The sequence below is a fragment of the Grampus griseus genome (assembly GCF_964374135.1).
Source record: "Grampus griseus genome assembly, chromosome: 5".
NCBI lineage: Eukaryota > Metazoa > Chordata > Mammalia > Artiodactyla > Delphinidae > Grampus > Grampus griseus.
This window is the reverse complement of record NC_138998.1, coordinates 23,271,351-23,286,760: the sequence shown is the minus strand read 5'-3', so window position 1 is coordinate 23,286,760 and position 15,410 is coordinate 23,271,351.

The window sequence follows — 15,410 nt, the reverse complement described above, 5'->3', positions numbered from 1 at the left end:
TGGTTACAAGTTAAGTCCAAACTCCACAGCAAACGCTATGAGGACTTAAGGTTTGTGAATAATTCTCTTTGGCTCAGTGCTCTGCCTTCCAGGCCCAGCTATGATGGCATTGTTGCCCCATGGCTCAGGGGGATGGCCCTGTAGCAGCTTTCTGCCCAGACCCTGGGGCTCTCCCAGGTTGGGGTCCTGTGCCAGAGGCTCTGCTAGACAAGTCTCATCCTTTGAAATCCAGGTGGAGGCAACCATGTCCCTCAGGCCCACATGGAAACTGCCCAAATTGGCTGCCTGTGTCCTCCAGAGGGGCAGCGAAAGCAGCCCATGCTGCACCAGGGCCCACAGGCGCCAGTCTTTTGACTTTGAAATCATGTCGTCCCTTCTGCTCCCCGACCCTCCTTCCTTCCTCTGGGCTTGTGGTCGACTGGCAACTCTGATGCTCTCTGAATTGACTTTGAGGTCATTCTTCCCCTGGCTTGGAGAATAGCACCTGGCTTCTGTTGAGATAGCTGACTAAGTCCATGGTTCACACTCAGACTAAAATCTTCATCAGATGGTCACTTGGCCACACCCTAGTGTTCCCTTCCCAACACGCTCTCATGTTTTGCAATATCCACAGGCGGAGAGTTTTCCAGATCTTAAAACTAGAACTTAAACTAGCTTCTTTTTGCTTAACAATTCTTTTGTAAAGTCATTTCTCCTTTCTCACATTTTACTATAAGCAGTCAGAGGGAGCCAAGCTGCACCTTCAACACTTTGCTTAGGAATCACTTCAGCTAACTATCCAACTTCATTGCGCACAAATTCTACCTTCCACGATTGAGCCAAGTTCTTTGCCACTTTATAACAAGGATCACCTTTCATCCATTGTCCAATAGCATGTTCCTCATTTCCATCTGAGACCTCGTTAGGATGGCCTTGACTGTCCACCTTTCTGCCAACACTCTGTTCATGGCTAGTTAGGTCATCTCTAAGAAGACTGAGGCTTTCCCTGGAGCTCTCCTCTCCTTTATAAGCTCTCAGCACCATTGCCCTTAACAGTCTCCTTGTGGCAATGGAGACTTTTTCTAGCGTGCACCTCAAAGCTCTTCCAGATTCTACCAGTTGCAAAGATGCTTCCACACTTTCAGGTATTGGTTAAAGCAGCACCTCCGCCTCTCAGTACCAGCTCCTGTCCTAGTCAGTGTGAGCCGCTGTAACAGAACACCAAAGCCTGGGTGGCTTATGAGCAACAGAGGTTTATTACAGTTCTAGAGGCTGGAAGTCTGAGATCAGGTTGCCCGCACGGTTGGGTTCTGGTAAGAAATGTCTTCTGGGTTGCAGATGGCTGTCTTTTCACTGAATTGTCACATGCAGGAAGGGGTGAGGGAGGTCACTGGGTTTTTCTTTTGTAAGGGCACTAATCCCATTCATGATGGCTTCACCCTCATGCTCTAATCTTCCTGTTGGGAGACAGAGATATTGAGTAATATTCTCTGAACTGAGAAGGAACTTTGAGACTGAAAAACTGAGTGTGCATCTCCATAAAGAGCAATTATGAAGTTTGTTGTGGGTAAGTTACATACAGGCAGGAAAAATGGGGCAGGCAGACAGAAGATCCAGAGGCATTCGCAGCTGCACTGCACATCACTGAAAGGGGTACAGGGAGTTTTAAAGGGACCAACACTAAAAATAGTATTTGACTATCAAGTGAGAAGCCTGTCTGTACTGACTGGAACTGGGATTTTTTCCTTCCTCACCAGGGGTCTCATGACCATTAACCATCTGTATCAGAAAAAGACACTCTTCCAGTTTTCATATCAGATAAAGGCAAGGGTAAAAGTTGATGGGGAATTTATCTGCCTTGGGCACATTCCTTGTGAGTAGGCTAAAGTTCAGTTACATAGAGAAGGGAGTGGGTAGGACTGTGGGTCTAAGATGGAGCTGACAAAATGGAGTTAGTCATACCCCTAAAGATCTTTTTTTTTTTTTTTAAACTGAAGTATAGTTGATTTACAATGTTGTGTTAATTTCTGCTGTACAGCAAAGTGATTCAGTTACAGATATATATAGAATTTTTTTATATTCTTTTCCATTATGGTTTATCACAGGATATTTGTGATAGTATCCTGTGCTATACAGTTCCCTGTGCTATACAGTTGGACCTTGTTATTTATCCATCCTATATATATTAGTTTGCATCTGTTAATCGCAAACTCCCAGTCCACCCCTCCCTCCTCTCCCCTCTCCCATGGCAACCACAAGTCTGTTCTCTATATCTGTCAGTCTATTTCTGTTTTGTAGATGAGTTTGTTTGGGTCATATTTTAGATTCCACATATAAGTGATATTATATGGTATTTGTCTTTCTCTTTCTGACTTACTTCACTTAGTATGATCATCTCTAGTTCCATCCATGTTGCTACAAATAGCATTATTTCATTCTTTTTTTATGGCTGAGTAGTATTCCATTGTATATATACACCACATTTTCTTTATTCATTCATCTGTTGATGGACATTTAGGTTGATTCCATGTCTTGGCTATGGTGAACAGTGGGGTGCAGCACACACCCTAAAAAGTCCTGACTCCTAATACCATCATATTGGGGCTTAAGATTTTAACATATGAATTTTGGAGAGACATAAACATTCAGTCTAGAGTAACCTGTAAGGGAAAAATGGGAGGGAGCTGGAAGAGACTGAGAGAGCTGTCAGAGACATGCAGGTCAGACCCTGGTGAAGGGGAGAGGGAGCCTCATACTGCAGCACCATTCGTTTCAGTAAGAAGTCCTTGAGTTAAATTTGCCTCTCAGAGTAGGACCACATTTTGCAGGAAGGGACCTGCCTTAGTGCTCCTACCACATCAGTCATTGGCTGAGAGCACCCCAGGGGAAGCACAGCCTTGGTGCTAACACATTGGTGAATTCAGGGCACCTGAGCCTTCAGTCCTTATGCCCCTGCAGCAGGAGATCCCACTGGTGCATTTTCATGGACACTGCATCCCAAGTTTGCTGGCTTTTACTATAAAGGGTAAAACTGCTAACAGCATCTACTTATTCTCCCAACCTAGAAATCTTAGCATCATAAGTGACTTTTTTGGTCTTTTCGAGTTTTTGTTACTAGCTTTCAAATATTTTCCCTCTCGTCCATCTTCACTACTATCACGTGTCGGGTCCTTGACAGGTCTCATGAAGATGATCATAGCCACCCTCCAGCTGGTCTCTCTTGCCTCCAGTCACTACCTCAACAATTCACTCCACACTGCCAGACAAATATTCTTAAAATATGACTCACTCTCTTGCTTAAAAACATTTCATGGTTCTCAGTTACCTTCAGGGCAAACTCAGAATTTGATGCAAATTCCAAAGATGAAAACCCCTTTCCAGCCTCAGCTCTTACCACTTCATACTTTCCATACCCTTCTAGGACCATACTGGGTTTCTCACTAATCCCTCAATACAACATGCTCTTTAATGCCTCCGTGCCTTGGACCACGTTCTTCTCTACCCTGGAGTTCGATTCCCTTGCTGTCCTCTGATGAACTTAAACTTACTCCCCAACCCCCAAAAGGATTAAGAAACATTAGAATTTTGTCATATTTCCTTCAGAACTTTTTTATAGCTATATTGAGATGTAATTTACATTTCATAAAATCTACCTATTAAAAGTGTTCAATGCAATGGCCTTTAATTTATTCATAATTAATTTTAGAATATTTTCATCACTCCAAAAAGAAACCTCATATCCACTGGCAGTTATTCTCCATTTCTCCTCTCTCCAGCTCCTGGCAACCACTAATCTACTTTCTGTCTCTACAGATTTGCCTATTATGCACATTTCATATAAATGGAATCATTCATGTGTGGCATTTTGTGACTTGCCTCTTTCACTTTGCATAATATTTTCAAGATCCATCCGTGTTGTAGTATGTATCAGTGCTTCATTTTATTACCAAATAATATTCCACTGTATAGACAGACGTACCACATTTTATTTATGCATTCATCAGTTGAGGGACATTTGGGTTATTTCTATTAGGGGCTATTATTAACATTGGTATACAGGTTTTTGTGTGCACATATGCTCTCATTTCTTTTTGCTATATACTTACAAGGGACATTGCTGTGTCATATGGTAACTCTACTTTTTAACTTTTTGAGGAAGTATCAAACTGTATCTAAGGTATCTGTAGATCTAAAGATCTACAGATCTTTAGTATCTACTGTATCTAAAGTATCTACTGTATCTAAAGAATCTAAAATTCTGATCAGCAGTGTTCAAGGGTTCCAATTTCTCAACATCCTCACCAAAACTTGTCATTATCTGTCTTTCTTTATCAGCCATCCTAGTATGTGTGAAGTGGTATCTCAAGGTTTTACATTACATTTCCTTGGTGTCTTAACAGGATTGTTAAAAATGAAATCCAGCTATCGTCTCCTCTCTTAGGCCTTCCCTGATTCCATGGATCATCCCCTTCCTTATATTTCCATGGCTCACTACATGTTACTCTTACTCCATCTATTATATTGGACAGTTGCCATTTGTTGGTGATCAATTCCTTCCTAAACTTTGAGTTTCTTGAGGGCAGAGATTGGTCATTTATTCATTCTTTACTTCTACCTAGGTCTCATTTCTCCAATGTGATTGAGAATAGGCTGATCTCAAACCACATGGAGCACATCCTTTATTTTGCCCATTATCTGTATGGCATAGACCTGCTCTTTTCATTTCTGCCGGGAAGCTTCCTGGTCACAGTGTTCAATGGGGTATGTGTCAGAAAGAAATACTGCACAAAACTGAGATCTATGTGTTTCTACCCACATCTTCTTAGAACTAATCTCTTCATATGGTTCCATTTGCCCTGGGGAAACTGAGGCATCCCATAGTAGGGATGCACTGTAGTTTGTTTATCCATTCATCAGTTGAAGGGTATTTGAGTTTTTGCAATTATGAATAGTCATGGATAGGTTTTTGTGTGAATATAAATTTTTTAGGAGTTTATCTTTCTTTTTTTTTTAACATCTTTATTGGAGTACAATTGCTTTACAATGGTGTGTTAGTTTCTGCTGTATAACAAAGTGAATCAGCTATATGTATACATATATCCCCATATCCCCTCCCTCTTGCGTCTCCCTCCCACCCTCCCTATCCCACCCTTCTAGGTGGACACAAAGCACCGAGCTGATCTCCCTGTGCTATGCAGCTGCTTCCCACTAGCTATCTATTTTACATTCGGTAGCGTATAAATGTCAGTGCTACTCTACAATGGAGTATTTTCTTTTTAAAATTGAAGTATAGTTGATTTACAGTATTACATTAGTTTCAGGCGTACAGCATAGTGATTCAGTATATTTACAGATTATATTCCATTAAAAGTTATCACAAGATAATGGCTATAATTCCCTGTGCTGTACAATGTATCCATGTTGCTTATCTATTTTATAAGAGTAGTTTGTATCTCTTAATCCCATACTCGTAACTTGCCCCTCCACCCTTCCCTCTCCACCTGGTAATCACTAGTTTGTTTTCTATGTCTGTGAGTCTGTTTCTGTTTTGCTATATACATTTGCTTGTTTTATTTTTTAGATTCCACATATAACTGATGGCATACAGTATTTGTCTTTCTCTGTCTTATTTCACTAAGCATAATATTCTCTAGGTCCATCCATGTTGCCACAAATGACATAATTTAATTACTTTTTATGGTTGAGTAGTATTCCATGATGTATATGTATATATCTATACATATGTATCACATCTTCTTTATCCATTTGTCTGTGATGGACACTTGGCATTGCTTCCATATCTTGGCTATTGTAAATACTGCTGCTATGAACATGATGGTGCACCTGTCTTTTTGAATTAGCATTTTCCTTTTTTTCCAGATATATACCCAGGAGTAGAATTGCTGGGTCATATGGAATTTCTATATTTAATTTTTTGAGGCCCACCATACTGTTTTCCACAGTAGCTGCATCATCTTACATTCCTACCAACTATACACAAGTGTTCCAGTTTTTCCACATCCTTGTCAACACTTGTTATCTTTTGCTTTTTTTTTTTTGGTATTAGCCATCTCAGTGGGTATGCGGTGGTTATTTCATTACGGTTTTAATGTGCATTTTCCTAATGATTAGTTTTGCTTTTTTTTTTGGTATTAGCCATCTCAGTGGGTATGCGGTGGTTATTTCATTATGGTTTTAATGTGCATTTCCCTAATGATTAGTGATATTAAGCATCTTTTCATGTGCTTGCTGGCCATTTGTATATGTTCTTTGGAGAAGTGTCTATTCAAGTCTTTTGCCCATGTTAAAAATAAGTGTGATTATTTTTTGTTGTTGTTGAATGAGAATTATTTTTAATTGTTCCTTAAAGTAGAAATTCTCAATTCTTTTGACAAGAGTGGGGTGCACTTCTGATAAAGTACAAAATTCTCGTGCCCCTAAATTATGACACCTACCACAAGTTGGCTTGTACTGTGGCTAATTATCTTCACTTGAACAAACTGAAAGCAAGAAAAGGTCATATCATTGATTCTTACTTGATAAATCTCAAGTTCCTGGGAAGGTAAGTAGCACATCAGAGTCCAAGGGAGTAAATTAGGGATGCATGGGTATTTCAGAAAAGCTCTCAGGTGTTTCAGGTATTTATTTCTCTAACAAACCAATCCCAAACTGAATGGTTTAAAGCAACAACCATTTAATTTCTCATGATTGGTGGATTGGCACAGTGGTTCTTCTGCTAGTCTTTCCTGGCCTCACTTAGGTTGCTGCATTCAGCTGGCAGCTGGGGGGTGGGAAGGTCCAAGATGGCTTCACCTACACCATCATGTCTGGGGCCTTCTTGAGGATGCCTAGGGGGCTAGGAGCATTCTCTGTCCACATGGTAATTCATCATTCACCCCAGCTTCTTTACGTGGTGTCTGGCTTCCAAGAAGGTAAAAACAGAAGTTGTAAGTTCTCTTACGATGGAGATCCAAAACTCAAAAAGCACCAAAGTCAAAATAAGTCACAGGGCCAGCCCGGCTTTAAGTGGAGGGGAAATGGACACCACCTCTTGATGAGAAAAAGGCACAATTACATTAGTGAAAGAACGTGGGGATGTGAGGGATCATTGCCATCATCTGGGGACAGTCTATCACGCCAGGTGATTTTGAGGTCTCCTTAGGGACAGGACTCCTCTGGTTTGAGAATCTCCAGTGTGTAAGCTCAACTACTCTAATGACTGTTCCATTATATTTCTCTCTGTCCTCCACAGCTGCTCTGATTCTGTGTCTATTCATCATAGTAGCAACAAGACCCATACATGTAGGAAACTGTTGTGCGAATGCATGAAACTATAGCAACAGATTTGTAAACATGGTATCAAGGCTGTGGGAACAGAAATGGTTCCAAAGAATGCTGGGGGTTTTTTTTTGTTTTATTTTTGTTTTTTTAGTTGACTGTCTATAATAGAATTTATAAGTACATTTTTCATGTAATAAGATAGGTAGATAGTTCCTGACCCAACACTGGTAGAGCATTCATTTTAAATTGTTCTTATTGATTCACTCACAGCCTTTCACTGATAGGCCTCGCGACCCACAAAACACATTTACGAGACAGCTGCCTGGAGCAGGTGCAGATTGACTGAGAAACCATGTGGCACATATATACAATGGAATATTATTCAGCCACAAAAAGGAAGGAAATTGAGTTATTTGTAGTGAGGTGGATGGACCTAGAGTCTGTCGTAAAGAGCCTGTAAGTCAGAAAGAGAAAAACAAATACCATATGCTAACACGTATATATGGAGTCTAAAAAAAAAGAAAATGGTTCTGAAGAACCTAGGGGCAGGACAGGAATAAAGATGCAGACGTAGAGAATGGACTTGAAGACATGGGGAGGGGGAAGGGTAAGCTGGGACAAAGTGAGAGAGTGGCATGGACATATATACACTACCAAATGTAAAAGAGATAGCTAGTGGGAAGCAGCCGCATAGCACAGGGAGATCAGCTCGGTGCTTTGTGACCACCTAGAGGGGTGGGATAGGGAGGGTGGGAGAGACACACAAGACGGAGGAGATATGGGGATGTATGTATATGTATAGCTGATTCCCTTTGTTATACAGCAGCAACTAACACACCATTGTAAAGCAATTATACTCCAATAAAGATGTTAAAAAAAAAAAGCAATCTTATCCATGCAAGGTTTGCACTCATTACCCACTTTATGAGAAGCAGAGCAGTGGGGGAGAAGCAGAAAGAACCCAAGATCTAGACCTGTTTTGGGTGCCAAGTTGTGGTATAACCTTGGCCGTGTCAACGAAGGGCGCCCGAGCTTCATTGTCCTCATTTGTCAATTTACAGTACATGTCTCAGTGTTGGGAAATCTGAATAAGATGACCCGTATAACAGCTGGCAGTTGCATCTCTTGCTAGCACAAGTGTCGAAACTAGCATGCAGAGCAACTAAACCAGACACAAAGGTTCTGTTGATCTATTATTGTACATTGAGCTCTGATACTGGTCTGTTCCACTTAAAAGCAATTTCCGGGTGGTTTTTCTGTTTGTACTTGGCCTCTACTCACTCTAAGTCATGGCTGTGATTGCTGCTGTGGTTGCTCAAGCACGTCAAGTTTGGTTGCACTGATAAATGTATAATTAAAATCAAAAGTAAATGGAAGAATGTACTTCAGTTTATAAAATTCTATCTCACTATTCATCGTAATACTATCTCACATTGTATGTGTCCAGTTTCTCACAGATTGGTTAGCTTTTGAGGGCAGAATTTGGGTGCTTTTGCTATTGGGATCTCCTGTATCTGCAACAGTTTCTGATAAAAATTTGGTGGTGATCAAAATCAGTAACTTACTGCATAAAACGTGACACAGTTCTCCTAAACTGTGCATGATATTTAGGTAGCAGTGTCTTGTTATGGGCTGAACTGTGTCCACTCCAAATTCATATGTTGAAGTCCTAACCTCCAGTATCCCAGAATGTGGCCTTATGTGACGATAGCATGTTTACAGAGATAATTAAGTTAAAATGAGCTCATTAGGGTGGGCCCTAATCCAACATGACTGGTGTCCTCATAAGAAGGGGAAATTTGGACATGGAGATGCACATAGATGTAAGAGAATATGAAGAGACATAGGGAGCATACAGCCGTCTACAAGCCAAGGAAAGAGGCCTGGGACCGATACTTCCCTTCTAGCCCTCAGATGGAACCAACCCTGGTGATACCTTGATTTTGGATTTATAACCTCCATAACTGTGAGACAATAAATTTCTGTAGTTTAAGCCACCTAATCTGTAGTACTTTGTTATGGCATCCCTAGCAAACTAACTCATGTCTTAGGAAAATGGACAGGGTTTTGCCCAGCACCACATGTTACATGTAGGGGGGAGCTGTGTATTACCCGTGAACTCATTGGTGATAAGCACAATGATAAATATAAATCAGAGAGGTTCCTCTTGTGAGGCATCTATGCAGCTTCTCCCTGATGTCCTATTTGATAGGTGTCTGGAAGAGAAGTAATAAAGATAGTTCTAAATTCATATTTTTTTCATCTAAGAGAAGAGTTGGAGACTCAGTGATGGTTCTCATTTCCAATTTGGATTACATTTCTTTTTCTAAGAATCCTTTTTAATCACGGGGACAGCTTTTGGGCAAAGGGATGGAATATGTGTTTTATAGTAAGAGCAAACATTACTTGATGAGTTGATACCAGTGTGGGTAATATGCATTGATGTGATCTTCTACATGATAATAAGATAAAATAACAAGTGGTGAAAATCTTGTTTTACTCATATGATAACCTGTACAAAGGTGTAGTTAACCAGGCTTTGAGGCAGTAAATGGTTACATTTGGACACCATAAAAAGGCCTCTTACTCCAGGTGAATCTGATCCACAACAGCGGGGCCACAACTGTGCATTTGGGTAGATCTTAGTGTCATTTTACTTTTATTTGAGACTCTGAGGATATCTCTTTCCATCCCTTTGCCCTTGGTGCAGTGAATATCTATTAAATGCCATGAAAATTTATGCTTGAGCTGGCTAAGGACATGTTGAATAATATGAGTACCCGTGTAACCTCCTAAGGCTAACTTCATTATCAAATTCAGAGTCTAATTACTAGTCTAGTTATGTTTAAAGGCATGGACAGCAGTAATTTTTTTTTTTCTATATAACTGTATGTGTTGCTTTACTCACTAGTTTTTAAGGAAAGAAAATTGTGAGAAATTCAAAGCTTGTGGAATCCTAGTGAAAATGACACAAATTCTTCTTGCCTGGGCTTGCAGAATCACCAGCCTTTAGTAAGGAAAGACATCTTATTGTAGCTTTTCTAATAAGTAAATAAATAAAAAGGTATGTGCATGCACGCACATATGTGTCTGCATTGTATGTTGTGAGAATGATGGAGAAATTTACCTATGACTCTAGAATCTGTCCAGATTTTCTTTGAGGGAAAGGAGAGAGCAGGCAGCAGTGAGAGAATGGAAGGAAGCACTTTGTGAAAAGCTAGTGGGCTATAGGTATTGGTTAGAATTACATTCGACTAGAACAAATACTCTCCATTCTTCAGTTGTTTTTTTTGGGGTTTTTTTGCGGGGGTTCGCGGGCCTCTCACTGTTGTGGCCTCTCCCGTTGCGGAGCACAGGCTCCGGACGCGCAGGCTCAGCGGCCATGGCTCACGGGCCCAGCCGCTCCGCGGCATGTGGGATCTTCCTGGGCCGGGGCACGAACCCGCGTCTCCTGAATCGGCAGGCGGACTCTCAACCACTGCGCCACCAGGGAAGCCCCAGTTGTTTTTATTTAGGAAAAACCTGTGCTAAGGCTAAGACAATGAAATAAATCTTTCTCTCCTTCTGTAGTTTCTTTGGATGAGCTAGTTTAGAAATAGCAGTCTTTGGAAACTATGACTAATCATGAAATGTGGTAATTAGGTTTTATAGAAAGGTGTTATAAGGAATGAGATGATAAATATGAAGACACTGTAAATTCTTAAGGAGAAAGTTATTACTAGAGTGGATTTCTTTATACATCTGGGTAAGTCACTTTGCCTGGTTTTAAAAATTTTGTGGGTGCATGATTCATTAAGGACGTGTGGCTTTGTTGGATTTGTTTTCAGAGGAAAAAAGTTGTGTTCGGTTTTAAATATTTAAAAAATGCCCACAATGTAAAGTCAAATCAAGAGTAAAGGATTAATCTTGTATGAGATAACAGGAGTGTCTGGAGGAATTCTATTTTATTTCATCACTGTTGAGATGAAAACAAGACTGGAGCATTCAGGATATCAGCAGGTTGTCCACAGTCTAGCATGATATAGTGAGCTTTGGGGTAAACAGACATTGGTCATTGCTAGCTATCTGGATTTGGGCAAGTTATTTTACTTTTTTTGAGCCTCAATTTACTCAGCTATAAAAAGGGGATAATGCTGTCTTATCCACACTCAGATGACCTCCCTGAGATCACGTGGCTCTCAAAATCTGAGGGCTCAAAAATCTGGGCTCAAAATCTGGCTTTGGGCATTCCTTGCTCTGAGTCTTAGGTGGGAAACACTGTAGAATGAGAAAAAAAGCCATATAACTGCTCCTGTGAAGGAAAAAAAATTCCCCAATCCACTTTATTCACCAGGAGATTGTCCAGCAAGCAGCCTTTCTTACAGAGAACATTTGATTGCAGAGTTTCCTTAAGCAAACCATTACATGAAGGAAAAAAAATTAAGGATTCTATTTTCATCCTGCTGAATACACATTAAAATGTACACTTTACTTTCTGTCAAAGTAATAAATATTGGGAAGTCAGAAGGTTGCTTTGTGAAACTCTAGAGCATTTGAACTTTTTCTTTTGTATTGGAACTGCGTCAATCTCTGATAAGAATGCTTATTTCCAGGAAGGCAACTAGATCTAATTCAAGAGATAAAAGGCAGATCTCTGACAGAAAATTGCCATCTGAGGGTAGAATTTTCTATTTATTCAGTATAACTTATTTCAATCTTTCACATTAGTGTGGGCTTTGAAACATCAGAGTCTGACAAAACCCCAAGAGGTGATTTTTAGATACAATGTGTGTCTGGCAGAACGATTTACATGATATATTTAATTATATAAATAAAAGTTATTTCTTTGAAAATGGGAATTTTCAGCTATTCTAAGAAAGAGTCTCTCCTCCCCTAACCCCAACGCTCCTTTATTTGTCTTTTCCTATAATAGCTTTTTTGTAATTTAATCAAGTTGCATCCATTCCCTGACAGGAACAGACCAGAACAAATAAATATATGACTTGGTTCTTATTGCATCACCCGTTAGCCTTAGATTGATTGTCTTTATCTCTCCCTAGAGACTCTACCACAGAGGTAGGCTTCATAGGGAAACAGTTGGGAATTTATTACACAGTATGTTTACAGGGGAGTTGCTGAAGGATGGTACCTCTTACAACCCTTAACTGTGTTTGGACCTAGCCACATCCTTACTCACCTCTGGGCATCATTTGCTTGTTTACTGAGGAATGCAAAGAAGGAACAGCTTTTGGATTTTTTTCTCAGTCTCAGACTAGTTCAAGTAACTATTTTTCAAGGTTTTTATATAATATAAATCTTTGAATATACACAATATAACTTTTTTTTAGAAAAAAAAGTATAAGCAGTCTTTATTTAGATGGGTATAGCTGCAGTGTTATTCATAATTATCCATTCCATGCTTCTCTAATAGTTGGTACAAAAGGGACTCAGAGGGCTGGATTGACTTGTGCAAAGGCATGAAGTTAAGCCAGTAAAAGGGCTGAAACTCAAATCCCGAAGTCTCACGCCAGTGCCCTTTCCTAGGAACCATTTCATCTTAGAGTGGAGATTTGAGTGTTATGGCGGCAAGTCAGATTCATTTCATGAGAAAATTCAGATTATCTGAGGAAAGAATGTAAGGCCCGATGTGTTCTTTTCTTTAATTTTTTTTTTTTCCCTGATGTGCTCTTGACAAAAGATATTTTTCTGGAGTTAGAGAAGTACAACAAAGGCTTGGCTCTGATCTTTTCCTAAAAAGTCAGCTCCATCATCCATTGTTCATCTTACAAGCCTCAATTCCATGCCTAGCATGGTCCAGGTCTGGGCTCAGTCTCAAAGAGTTAAAGGCAAATGAGACACTGTTGAGGACCTCAAGGAGCTTATGATTCAGCACTGGACTCTAACTAGCCTTGCTCCCACCTGGAGGTGGAGGAAAAGATACTAAAACTTCTAATTAAGTTTGTTTCCTGAAAACAAGAAAAACATTAGCTTTATGAAAAATTTAGCATATGGATCAAAATAGTCCATGTAAATAATGTATAAATCAATATACTTGCTTTGGAGATGGATATGCAAAACTTTTTACTAATAGGAATGTCAGACCAGAAATGTCCGGAGTTACCGTATGGTGAGAACAGTAAATAAGCCTAGTGAATTTGGAGACTGGTATAGGGGAGATAATTTTCATGAACTAATTTTAATACTATAAAGGATTGATTTTCAAATTGGGAGGGGAACACTGCCATAGAGAGTCATAGCTTTTTTTTTTCTTTTTTAAGGGAAGAATATAGTTTGAAAAACCTGGTGTTTTGTCCTCTTGCTTCAATTTATTTTTGAAATATAATACCCAATATAGCTATGGAATGGTGAGAAATTTTCTTTATCACTAAGAGTCATAGACAAAAGAATGAGAAAGAGCTATCAAGTGAGGTTTAGAGGAAAGACAGACTTTGAAATCAACCATTAGGAATTTCACATCTTTGCTGACAACCCTGGTCGGGTCCTTGTGGTTAACACATTTTTTTTCAATCTGTAAAGTAGAAATAACAGTAACAATTTGGTAAGGTTGTGGTGAGAATTAAAGTGAAATAAAGCGAGCACATATCCATACAGGGCCTGATAGATCCTAGAAGAGGCAATAAATGTAGTGATCTTCCTTTGAAATAAGACATCTTAAGGGTTAAATACCCATCTTCCTATTAAACATTGGCTTCTAAGGATTAAAATTCCACATGAACCCTTCAGTTCTTTATGAGTGGTTTTCATGTTGCCTCAAGTAATTGTGACTCTTGATATCTTGATAAGATCTTCATATTTGTTCCATAAAGAAGTACACAAAGAAACTGGCAGCATTGTAGTGAGACTTAAAATTCTATCATGGATTTAAAAATGAGTTGAGAGATTAGCAAAACAAGGAAGAGAAAAAGGCAAGTCACAGCATGAGAAGAAATTAATTGTACAACATCCATGCCTTCTACACTGGGACTTGAAATGTTCATATTTTCAAAGAAGTTTCTGACAAGCTGGGCTGAATGGCCCGACGGTTAACGTGCCAGATGATAAATTACTTAGTCAGGGCAAAGATGAGAAAGGAGCTTTAAAGGCTCTCAGTACATACTAAATAGATTAGATAACTGTGGAACAAGCATAGTTAATTGAGCAAAATAACAGCAGGTGAAATTTGAAACAGGCAAGTAGGACACACTGAAGAATAGGATGTAAATTACTTATACACACTGTACATTCCTAAATGATAGTAAAACTTCTCAGGGCAATGAACTAAAAGGTACTGTGGGTCAGTTAAGGAAGCATCTTGCCTGGTATGTGAAACTTTCCATAGAGTGAAAGAGCATTTTCTTATTAATAGCATTATCTTAATTCTTTAAAACATTATATTTGTATTCAATGTAGAACATTGCATAGAGGAATGGGAAAATTCTTGGAAAACAGCAAGTGGAACTGGGGTGGAGGGAGTGGGAAAGGCACACAAATAAAATTTTTTGACTAACATGTGCCTGGCATGGGTTACCATAGTAAATTGTATTATTTGCCCACAGTTTTTGCCATTCTCTGTATTCAAGCCCTTTGTTCTGTGGCTTTGCAGTTTCTCCTACCAGAGGTGGGTATATTTCCATGTTCTATAAATGTTGGATTTGCTATGTGGCTTGCTTTAGTTAATCTGATGTTAACAGACATGATGTGAACAGATGCTTAAATGTGCTTGTACATGAAGTGGACATGTTCTCATGCATGTCCGCCATTGTTGTGAGATCATGCCTGGGGTAGCCACTGGTCTAAGGAGGATGAATTCCTCTTGTAAACCACTAAGATTTTGTAGTGATGGTTAACTTCATGTGTCGACTTGAGTAGGCCACGGGGTGCCCTGATATTTGGTCAAGAATTATTCTGGGTATGTGTGTGAAGGTATTTCTGGATGAGATTAACATTTGAATCATTGGACTGTGTTAAGGAGATTGTCCTCCCATTGTGGGTGGGCCTCGTCCAATCAGTTGAAGGCCTGAATCAAACAAAAAGGCTAACACCCTGGCAAGTAAGATAGATCACTTTCTACCTGGCTACTTGTGCTGGAACATCAGTCTTTTCCTACCTTTGGACTCAAACTGAAATATTGGTTCTTCTTGAGTCTGAAGTCTGTTGGCTTTTGGACTGGA